This window comes from Mytilus edulis, chromosome 12, assembly GCF_963676685.1.
Source record: "Mytilus edulis chromosome 12, xbMytEdul2.2, whole genome shotgun sequence".
Classification (NCBI taxonomy): Eukaryota; Metazoa; Mollusca; class Bivalvia; order Mytilida; family Mytilidae; genus Mytilus; species Mytilus edulis.
This window is the reverse complement of record NC_092355.1, coordinates 31,221,076-31,232,617: the sequence shown is the minus strand read 5'-3', so window position 1 is coordinate 31,232,617 and position 11,542 is coordinate 31,221,076.

The window sequence follows — 11,542 nt, the reverse complement described above, 5'->3', positions numbered from 1 at the left end:
ACGCATTTCTATTTGAATACGCACGTCTTACATGATTATACGCACTTTATTTGATCTCTTGTGGGTCGATGTCTCATTAGTACTCATACCATATCTCCTGATTTTTAGATAAATAAAGTTATGAATGATAGTTGTCCTTATCCAAGTTTAGACTCATGATTTCGCCTTATTATCAAGTGGTCATTTTTGAATTTATAAACTAGTTTTATTTTTTCCCCAAAAAGTATTAATGATTTCAGAGAATTGGGAGGACTTTGTAACTTTGTAAATTATTGGTTTAAATACAAGAAATGGTACACTCGACTAATGAAAGTTTTCTTGTTTATCTATACTATTTGAAAAAAAAAGTTTTTCGCCGAGGGAGCCGCAAATAGTGCGTTCGCTTCGATGTTAAACAAGTACGTTTGGAATACGACTGACATTTATGGCTAGATTTCATTCGAAGTTTATAAAATTGAGGTGTTAGGACTGTACGCATAGGATATCCGATTGAGAATGCATGCCGTAAGGTTGTCACACATTAAGACGTGCGTATTTATACTGATATGCATTGAATTAGTTCATGAAGCTTTATTATGTGCTTAACAATAATCTATATTGAGTTACTTTGGCTTGCACATTTTACTTATCGGTCTAAGATATTAGATTACCGATGCATGTGCCCTTTGCTTCTTATGCCTCTATTCGGTTTAAATCATGAAAATTTTTCCAAAATATTGTTTTTGGGGACCTATTTGTAAAAATCAACATGTCTTTTCATTAATTTTGAATACTTTTATCTTGATACATAACACTTGATAATTGGGGCCAAATTTGATCCTTACTGGTTGCACCCTGTAAAACTGCTGTTCACAAACCAGGACCTCTTTTGGGGAGATATAAATTATTCATAGATATTTTGTTTTGTATACAACATATGATATCTATGTGACATCTCGTAGAGACATAACTAGGAAATGTTACAATATCTATACACATGCATAATGCCAAATTGTAATATTTTGAAGACTCAAATTGAAGGAAAAGATAGTACAATTGTTTTATATAAGTTTTAACTATTAGATGTTAGCAACATATGAATGTTGAAAATATGCCACATAGCCCTATATTTTTACCTTTAAATAAAGTAATGCATATGAGCTTTCTGTTCTTGAATATATTATGTTACGAAACTTCATAGTAAAAATTGTACAATTTAAGCCTTAATTGGAGTTCCTATTGGAAATTGCAATGTCTATGTGTATAGAATTGAAACCTATATAACTTTATCCTTTCAACTACGAAGAACTCGTTTTCTGGTTTAAAGATAATCTATATTTTTCAACGTATCTCATTTTCGATTTCCAATTGCTTATCTTTTTACTGATAAATCTTTTGTTTACCAAAATGCCTCTTGTGAACTGACCTATAAACTTAATCCATACATATTGTGTTATATTTCTAGATTACCTTCATCATGACTTTTACAATTCTTTAAGTATTCCAGGTATTCATTAGAAGATTTAACTGGATATCTCAAATTCATGATCCATTCAGAATTTTGTTTTCTTCTTTCTAAGCATGCTTTGAAATTCTCTTCAAACTGCTGAATAGTAAGGCCAAGTACGTCGTTAGAGATACTTATTTGACCATCAAAATGTTGTTGAGGAATTGGTGTGTGCCGTCGTGTTCCACGGTATGGAAAGCGTTTTACCCCGTATTTTTCCCAAAATGTTATGTTCCTAATTCCATGTATATGTCCATTTTGTCTGCTTGTTCTAGAGGTATCGGTGTACATTATGAAGATACTGAAATGAATATGATATATTGTATGAAACTTTGGAATATTTTATTTTGTTACTATTCATAAAAAAAGATGATATACAATAATTTACCAATGGTTTTATATATACTTCTGATCTTAGACGCTTAATTTGAAGCCTTTGGTTAAACTCGACCGCAATTCGTACCCATCACTTCTTTGTAAAGGTAAAAAACGGGGTAATTCAATAATTAGCAATGATGATATCTATATCTAATATAAATTTGTAAACAAGACTGCCAGATCAAAGAACACCTTTTAAACAGTTTCCATAATGTGTCTCACTGAAGCCCCGTTAAATACAATTGATAAAATGTAATTTCCTAAACCCCAAATTTATTAAATTATTTAAGAAAAATCACGCAACACTACTTTATATCAATGTATTTTGATCTAAATGGTTGCAACTTGTAACTATCTTTAATAAGTAAAAAGTAAAATCACAGAAATATTGAACTCCGAGGGAAATGAATTTTGGCATCCTTAAATAATTGTAGTCAGTGTGTACCAAAAAATAAGCTCTAGCCAAACTTTTCAATAAAATTGAGAATGGAAATGGGGAATGTGTCAAAGAGACAACAAACCGACCCTAGTGCAGACAACATCCGATCAACCACAAATGGGTCTTTAATGCAGGTAGAAACTTCCGCACCCGGAGGCGCTTAAACAAATATGTATACTAGTTAAGTGATAATGTACGTCATACTAAACTCTGAATCATACTCAAGAAACTAGAATTAAAAATCATACACGACTAACAAAGGACAGAGGCTCCTGACTTGGGACAGACGAAAAATTGCGGCGGGGTTAAACATGTTTTTTTTTAATCTCAACCCTCCCCCTATACCTCTAGCTAATGTAGAAAAAAATTACACAGAGAACATCTATTGCTTAGACGTTTTGATAGAATTAATGTTATTAAATAGTATTCCTATTTCAGGGAGAGAAAAGAAACGATAAAAAATAAACATACCTTGAATGTTCCTTTCTTGTCTATTTTTCAATGAATTATTGAAAGGAGTAGTCTTCCTTTGATTCTGTGCCTGGTCAATATAAATTTAATTTTGAAGACTGCTATCCTTATATCATGATGATAACGATGACCTTGTTCGAACCACAACAATGTTCACAACATTCCACAATTGTATCAACATTCTAATAATCTGTGTGTACCTGTTACTACTATGACTGTTTTTCCCCACATGCACAAGATATGCACCAAAATACTTGCTTGTCATCTGGTCTCTAGTGGATAGTTGTCTTTTATTATACCTCAGTTATAATTTTCTATATAAGATAAGTACACAATATTTTCACTATTTTGCAAATTACATGCTTTGAACTATCGGACCGGTCAAAAATTTCCAACCATTGTACCTGGGTGAAACTATTTGACCGCAAGCGTTATTATATTTTGCGGACTTTTAAACGCAGCTACGCGATTGGAGGATTTTGAAAATAACGCGGGAGTAACGACGTCGTGTTTTATCTATTGTATCTAGTATAGGATTGACGTCATTGTAAGATGTTAAAGCGTAAAATAACGATTAACAGTTTTTTTAATATACTTAAACTGATAATTTAAATAAAATGTACGTCCTAATAAAAACATGCAATACATATTAGAATTGCAATCCAACACATATCAATAATTTTATAAATGACTTTATCTTGTTCTTGGTTTAAAAAAAATATCATTAAACTTTGGTTTCTGCAGCTTATCCTATTAGATCTCATAAAAAAACTGACAGATAATGAATAATCGAAAAATTACTCTTTCCTGTGATTCCGATTAAAAGATAAAATTGTATTTCTTTAATTTTAGTTACCCCTCTTTTACTCCTTTGAATTCTATGTAAGAATATGTAACAATATGCATGATATGTAACAAAAAGAAAAAAAAACCTAAAATACAGAACTCCAAGAAATTTGAAACGGAAAGACCCTTATCAAATGATTGAATAGAAAAATACTGATCTCCCTATGTGATAAAGGCCGCACTGTTATAGCTGGATTGCCCATGTCCTTTGTTATAAGAGCTGTAACTTGTCGTTAATTTTTAGCCGTGTTAGGTTGCAACTTTAATAAATGGCATATCACAAAAAAACTAATATCAATTGATACGAAATTTACGATATCATTTTCTCGTAGTTCTAGAGATTTCCAATAAAATTACACAAAGACGTAACTCGACGTACGGACCAAATTGGGCTTGTTATTGCCAACCATTTAAATTGATTAAATACGTTGCCCAAGTTTATGCAACGTATCCGAAGAGTTTCAAAATCACACACTGGAATGTTCGTCCATATTAAATAATTTAATTATGAAAAAAAAAAAAAAATTAGAAATCTAGCAATTGTATGTGTCACGTGGTTTTCTAGATTTCCGCCTTATTTTCACGAACTTAATACTATGTATAAACACACGTATCCAATACTTATCATACGTACGATTCGAGTTATCTCTCTATGTTTTGAATATGAATTGTTTTTCAATATACTTTGTAGGTGAACGCCCTTTTATACTATCTGACTTTCATCAAAGTTTATCAACTTTTATTATATGTGTTGTGTGAGTTTTTTTTTTGACGATTTCAGAAATATCGAAGCTAAAGTTTGTCAGAATATGTCTCTCTATCAAATTCGAAAATTGAGATAATCCAATCGCATCCGGTTTTTTTCTAATTTCAAAAGTGTTTTTTCGTCTTCTATACATTGTATTCACATAAAAAATCCCTTTATATGCTGGTATTTTTTTAGAATTAAGGTGTGTTCAATTAGTAATTGTTCTGCAGTAATTTGTTTAATGGGAAAGTAATCGAGTAAAAATTTAATTGTTTTATGTATCCTTGGAGTAAATTAACTTATAGCATTTGATTAATTTTATTGATAAAATTTAAGAGCTAGGTTCACCGAATTCATTGTACTGAATAAACAATTGTAGGAAATATATAAAGTTAGTAACAATGAACAACATAATATGATATATATCGTTTTTAGAAATGTTATATGCTGATCAAGGATACCGACATTGGGAGGGGTATAGGCAACGTTAGAATTAAAGGGATAATTCGCGATTTTTCACTTTTCATCTTATTATGTTCATAATACCATAAAAAACATATTCACCAAGTTTTATTTCGATATGAAAAGTAATAAAGGAGAAAATTGGGAATTATTAATTTTATTTTATCAAACTTCCTGACTTATGTGACGTAGTTTAAGTCTTTGAGCATGCCGGGAGTGAAATTAATTTCATTTAAGTCTTGTTCGTTAACCATCTAATAGCGCTATTTAAAGAGCATCGACGACTTTTGGTGTAGCTATTAACCCAAGAAAAGTAAGTGATAGCCATGCAACTTTTTTAATTAGATTGTAGGATTCATGTGTGGATTTTTTTATACGAATTCTAGTGATTAAAGTAAATAATACAATAGAACATTTTTATGATTTTTTTTCTTCAAATAATTTAAACAAACATATGAAACTGACACGATCCATAGTGTATTAAACAATACATGTTTGTATTCTGAACTTTTTGCTTCATTTCAGAAAACATTTTCACTTGCTTGTACTGTGGAAATTAAATGTGTATTAATTTGTGACACTTAGTGAATGTTGAATGCGTAGTTAAACTCAAGGTAATTAAAAGATAAACATTATGTAATTCTAATCTTTTGATCTTCATTCAGTGACACCCAGGCGTCACGGTTCAGCATTTCAGGTGTGAACAACATTTCGTATGAATGATATACGGGAGTCAGTTATAGTTATAGACACAGAAATGTAAGAAAAACAATTAAAATGAATTTACGGGAGAAATAAGGTCGCACAATAACTGGATAGCTGTTGTATATTTTTATATATTTTGCATTAAGCTCACTTTTAAATGAATTATGACTTCTGATTAGTTTTGTAACGATAAAATACTGAATTATTTTAATTGAATAAATAAAAATAGCCTTCTAAACACGAGTGTATGAACTAAAAATTGTACCTTTTTAAATTAAAATCGCCAACCTTTAATATTTCAAACAGATTGCAATTAAATAATTTAGTCCATCCAAAGCGATCTTTATTTACCTATTTAGGAATTAATGTTCTCATCAAAATATTTTAAATCTCACAACGCATGCATGAATACTTCAGCTATTTGAAAAAAAAAGATGTTTTAAAAAATTGACAGGAAATTTAAGGATCCTCTTGGAATGGAATCGAAAAATTACGAATAGAATTTTTTTTCAAGTGTGAAAACGTCAACCAAATTTATTCATAATCGGGAGCGTCCTTATATTAAAATAGTCTTCTTCTCACAACGAATAATACTTTAGCTATTTGACCAACGATGTTTAAAAAAAAAGACAACCAATTTAATGTCATCTTAATTTCCCTATTTTTGAATGTAATTATGAGTCTGTTCAACTGGCAATAATACCCCTAAAGCGGACAAGCAGTTTATTCTTTAAATTGCTGTCATTGAATATCAAGAAAGAAAATAATTCCCGAAATCAATTTGATCCTTTAATACTCAAAAGTTTTCCTAGAAAATATTCACATCCCTTGGGGTTTATTAGTGTACGTCCAGTTGCATATGTTTTACATGAATGTCGGAACAAATGTGATGATGTCGAATTTCTTCCTTTATTGGAGAACGATCTAATTGATATATATACATTTGTGATTTTGCTATGTTCATAACTTCGATGAACCGAAGTAAGTTGTTATATCGACCTGTATTTAAATCAAATTGGTCCTCTACTTCTTCTTCTTCTTTTTTTGGTATACAATAGGCTATCGAATTCGATGATTACATACTGTTGGCATTCGTGGACTAGTCTATTTACAAAACTGTTACCCCAATTTACACAAAATGTATGTTTCTTTCTTATGTTCAATGAATACATGTATATATTTTAAATTGCGATATAGCTCCGTAACTTTCTATCCAGGCGTAGAAATGAATCGTCGACAAGTGCGTACATTTTTTTTAAATCAATATTTCTGGTATGTTCCAATCTGTCCTTTACTATTGACAACGAGTATTTATTACATTTTCCCAAATTAAACCTTGGAAAAAAAAATGTAAATAGATTTTTATTTTATCAGATCTTTTTTTTTTTTTTGGTATTATTTATATTTTCATAAATAATATTCTTTACATCAGTAATGTTATTTATAACATGTATAAACAAGCGTAATGACTAGTATATTATATCACTTTCGGCCACGCAAGACAGAGATGTATATTATACACCTGATAGTTCAAAATGGAGAGTTATAAGTTATCGGCCGTGTACATGCACTGATCAATACCTACAGAAGTGAAACGATGCATGAACTTGCAAGCCCGACAGGAAATCGCTTGAATACCTGGACGTGTCACCTCACACCCCTCACAATACCTTTGGGAGTAATACCTTTAGTCATGCTGGTGATCAGATAGGGAAGATCCGAATTTATTTGAATAAAATTTATTACTTTAAAGAATTATAAACGAATTAGATTTACGAAAACGGTTTTCACGGAACACTTATTTATGATTTAAACTTTGACTTTTTAACTATTCCAATATTAACAGTTTAAAAATAACAGACTGTGGTTATTTAAAAAAAATAAGAACATTTTCCGTATCAAGTTAGTTTGTCAGATAAAACAACCGTACGATTGACAAGATATCGACACGCAATTACGACTACATCGGTTACTGTAGTTTTGGTCCTTTGTGGTTTATAGACATATCGTGATTTTTCATTGGGGAAGACGACAAAATGGCGGAACGCAGAGAATTGATACTCTAAATTTAAAATCGATGGTGATCTCTTATCTAGCGGAATAAAACTTTAATATCTATAAATTTGAGCATTTCTATATAGAATGGACATAATGTCAATTTTTGATTTTTTTTGCGAAGTTTCCCTTTAATAAGATGTAGACCCATATGGTTTGTTGCATATATATATGTAGGGTTCGTTGCATATACTTTGTATTTTATATATCAATATGTTGAACGGGAAGATGAATATGAACCAGAATTGTATTATAACACAGGACAACAGGTCATCATACCCGAGAAAAAATTTGGACGCTGGACCAAACAATCTTTGTTCTATCTCCAGAATATTGCATGCTTGGGAGGTATGCAGGTAGTCTTAGATTTGCAACGGGCGAGGATCGAGCCCAAGACTTACCGAACTCGAGCAGTGATGTTACCTTGAATGACACAAAGAGGCAACTGCCTGACCAAACGCTCTTGATACTTTTGGTAATCAACGTTTTCATCAGACACTTTGAATTCCTTGATGAACTAGTTTGGAATATACCTCATAGTTCACGTAATTATTATTATCTCTTCATTTTGATAAAATGTAAACATATAAAGTTTCAAGACATAGGGGATCTTAGACTTTAAATCTCAAATCTGTGCGAAAACATTATAGAGGAGGCCATGTATTTATTGTGTCAGTTAGATTTATCTTTATTAAGACCTGAATACTGAGAATTAAATCTTCAAAAAGAGTTGTATTGAGATTTATTGATTTAATGCGCATTAGAAATGATATTTTAGGATGATATTGCACATATCTGTATTTTTCATAGACATGATCATTCTGCATGTGTCTGATCTATCAAGAGTATGATGATCGGTGCATTTCATTACCAGTAACTGAACTTGCTATTTCTTTTAAGGTTCATCTGAAGCAATTAAACATATGACAGTAATGATTGAAATAACCAGTTTTCAAAGGACACACATCATATAACGTTTATTTCAAGTAATGAAACTGGTATATTTTTCTCGGTTATTAAGAAAATTCCAAATCCTGTCTTTTTAAGAGATTCTTGTTTTCCTGATTTTTGCTGTGAAACAATATTTTTTATCGCAACGTAACACTGACAGGCAGTTTCTATATCAGCAGATAATTCTGAGCACATACCACCAATTAAGAAAGACAATGATTGTTGTTTTGGTGAAATAAAAAAAAAACATCCTCTAGAGTCAAATACAAATCTCTCAGCGCCCGTTGTCTGTTAAAAAAATCACCAAGATGATAAAAACATAAAAATTTCATACAATGAGGCATCACAACAGGAGTTACGGTGATGTAGCCTTTTTGGATCTAAAGTTGTAACTCATTGGGTATTGAAGACGAATTCTGTAAGTATCTAATAGGAGAAATAGTTGCTAATCTTAACTTTCCATTTCATGCTATGGATTGCATATGGACATATTTAGCAAGTAATTAGTCTGTCTTTGGAGATATGATACCAGGCCGTGACATATCTTATCCGATGTACACTTTGTTAGAACATGATGTACTATTCGGAGTGTAACATTATGCTGTCCGATAACATAGTAAAAAGATGCATACAACAGCCACCCAGTCACAACATCTTGCTGTAGGGCATCTTGTGAATGATTATGATAGCGGTTACGTATATTTTCGATCTTCTTTCTTCTGACCCGAGAAGGAAGTTATTGTAGTACAGTATATACTGGTTAATATTTGATATCCATCTTCTGCAAACATCACGTATATATACAGATGATTCTGATTGGAGCAGATATTGAACGGCGATTAATCCACGGTTTCCAAATTTGGAAAAAATCTTATAAAACAAAAAGTCTACTTGTTTGTCATGGTCGATGCTAGGTCTTTAGAAAATACATTCGATACCAGTCCTACAGTTTCATCACAAATAATGCTGTCGAGAAAACTGAGCAAGAGTTGGTTATTGCTCTACTTTTGCCTGAAACATGTTTTGTGCAGGTATAAAGTAATTAGGACAGTGGCAGTTTTCTATCTACGATATTAAATTACCTAGGCACAATTGGCCGTTTCAGTACTTGAAGCATCATGGGCAGGGTTTCCCCTGGGTCAATTATTTTTTTCGCCACCTCTTTCGCCAAAACAATATATTTTTCGCCACTTTATTATTTTTTTCGCCAAGTACATGTAACATAAATATATTTTTCGTTTGAAATTTACCTTTTTTTCTACCCCTCCCTTAATTAAGATGATTTTTCCCCATTGTGTCTTTGATTATTCTCTCAAACTTATTTTAGAGTCTACATTTTAATGAATAAACACTAACCGTTTACTTTAAAACAACAGAATTTTTTAACTTAAAAGGGAAAAATATTCTTGTATTTTAAACAACTTTTCTAAATGAGGAGACCACTATACTTTTAATAATAAAGAAGTCCTGGAATATAACAAAATTAATGGGCATATTTTGATCATATAATATTTATTTACCAGACATGAGTATAGTTCGTAGGGAAAGTTTCTTTAAAAGAAAAATACTGATGTGCCCTTTTGTACTAAGAAGTGGTTTTTACAACAAAACAAAAGCTTTTATCACATGAAATTGACCCCTCATTTCATGTGTAGACATTACATTGAAGGGTTACTCTCATTTGATGGTTGTTCCCAACCTTTTGGATAGATTTCTTCATAACGACAGTTTTCTTTTCTTGTCCATCGTAAATGAAAACGTTAAGACGTAAAACTTTGCTTAAAACACGTGTGTCACTCAAACGACTTTAAAGTAGTCTCCCTAATCAATTACCTATATTAAAGTCAAAGGATAATTAAAGTTTTGAATCGGAGATTTTTCTTGCTTTTGAACATTTTTCGTCACAACAACAGCTTTCTTTTTAAACTATCTTTAAAAGGAGAGGAGACGTCAAAGTTTGCTTCAAACACGTGCGTCGAAAAGTGGTAAATAAATTCGGCATGTGACATTTAGTGGAAGCCATTTAACCATATCATTTTGTCAAACAATTCAATCAACACCTTTATTAATTAGTCCTTTGTTGTCGATAGCTATAAAATGCAATCAGCTGATTATTGATTTTCTGTCCAAATCTTAATAAGGTCAAGGTGAATTCCGAGTATTGACTGATTGGGTAAAGTCCGAGAAACTCGAAAAAGGTAAATAAACAAGATGGAGGAAAATAAATCGTTATGGATATATATATTTCTTTCGCCAAATTCTTTCGCAAATGACGAATTTTTATCGCCACAATTATTGTTTTTTCGCAAATTGCGACCGCCAGCGGAAACCCTGATCATGGGTAATTTTATTGTTCGTACCCTAAAACGAAAATAACGTTACGTCATCGGTTGAATTTCCATTGTTTAGAATGTTTTAAACCAATCACAACGCCTTGGTGTACGCTTTTGAAAATATTACCCAGAATGCATTAGATTCTGAAACGGCCAATTTTTAAAAGTGAAATAGTTTTGTAATTGAAATGTCTAGATGGATGCTTCCTCTGACAACCAAAACAACGTTGTTTTTAGAAAATATGAACATAACAAATCCTCTTCACCTGGCTTTTTGATTATGATGTGTTTCAATGTTAATTTAAGTAGACCGTAGCATAATAGTTGGGTGTAAAAGTTGTTTTTCTGCAACTGAAAATGATAATTTCCATAGAAACTGATTATTTGTCATCGTTTTAGGTCCGATTGGTACCAGCAAACATCCAAATCTCATTATATATATGGTATCAATAACTGCATTCGGCGGCCATTGTTTTCTTTGTCGACAAACCCATTGTTTTACATAGTAAGGGAAGTGATTTATTTCGGAAACAACTGCTATATTCAAAGCCATACATTTATCTGAAACACATGGGCCATGTAGGTATTGTATGTTGTTGAAAAATTGAAATGAATTCATGGGGTTCTAGGTATAAACCTTCGTCGGTTTTTGTAACCATTTTTTAAAG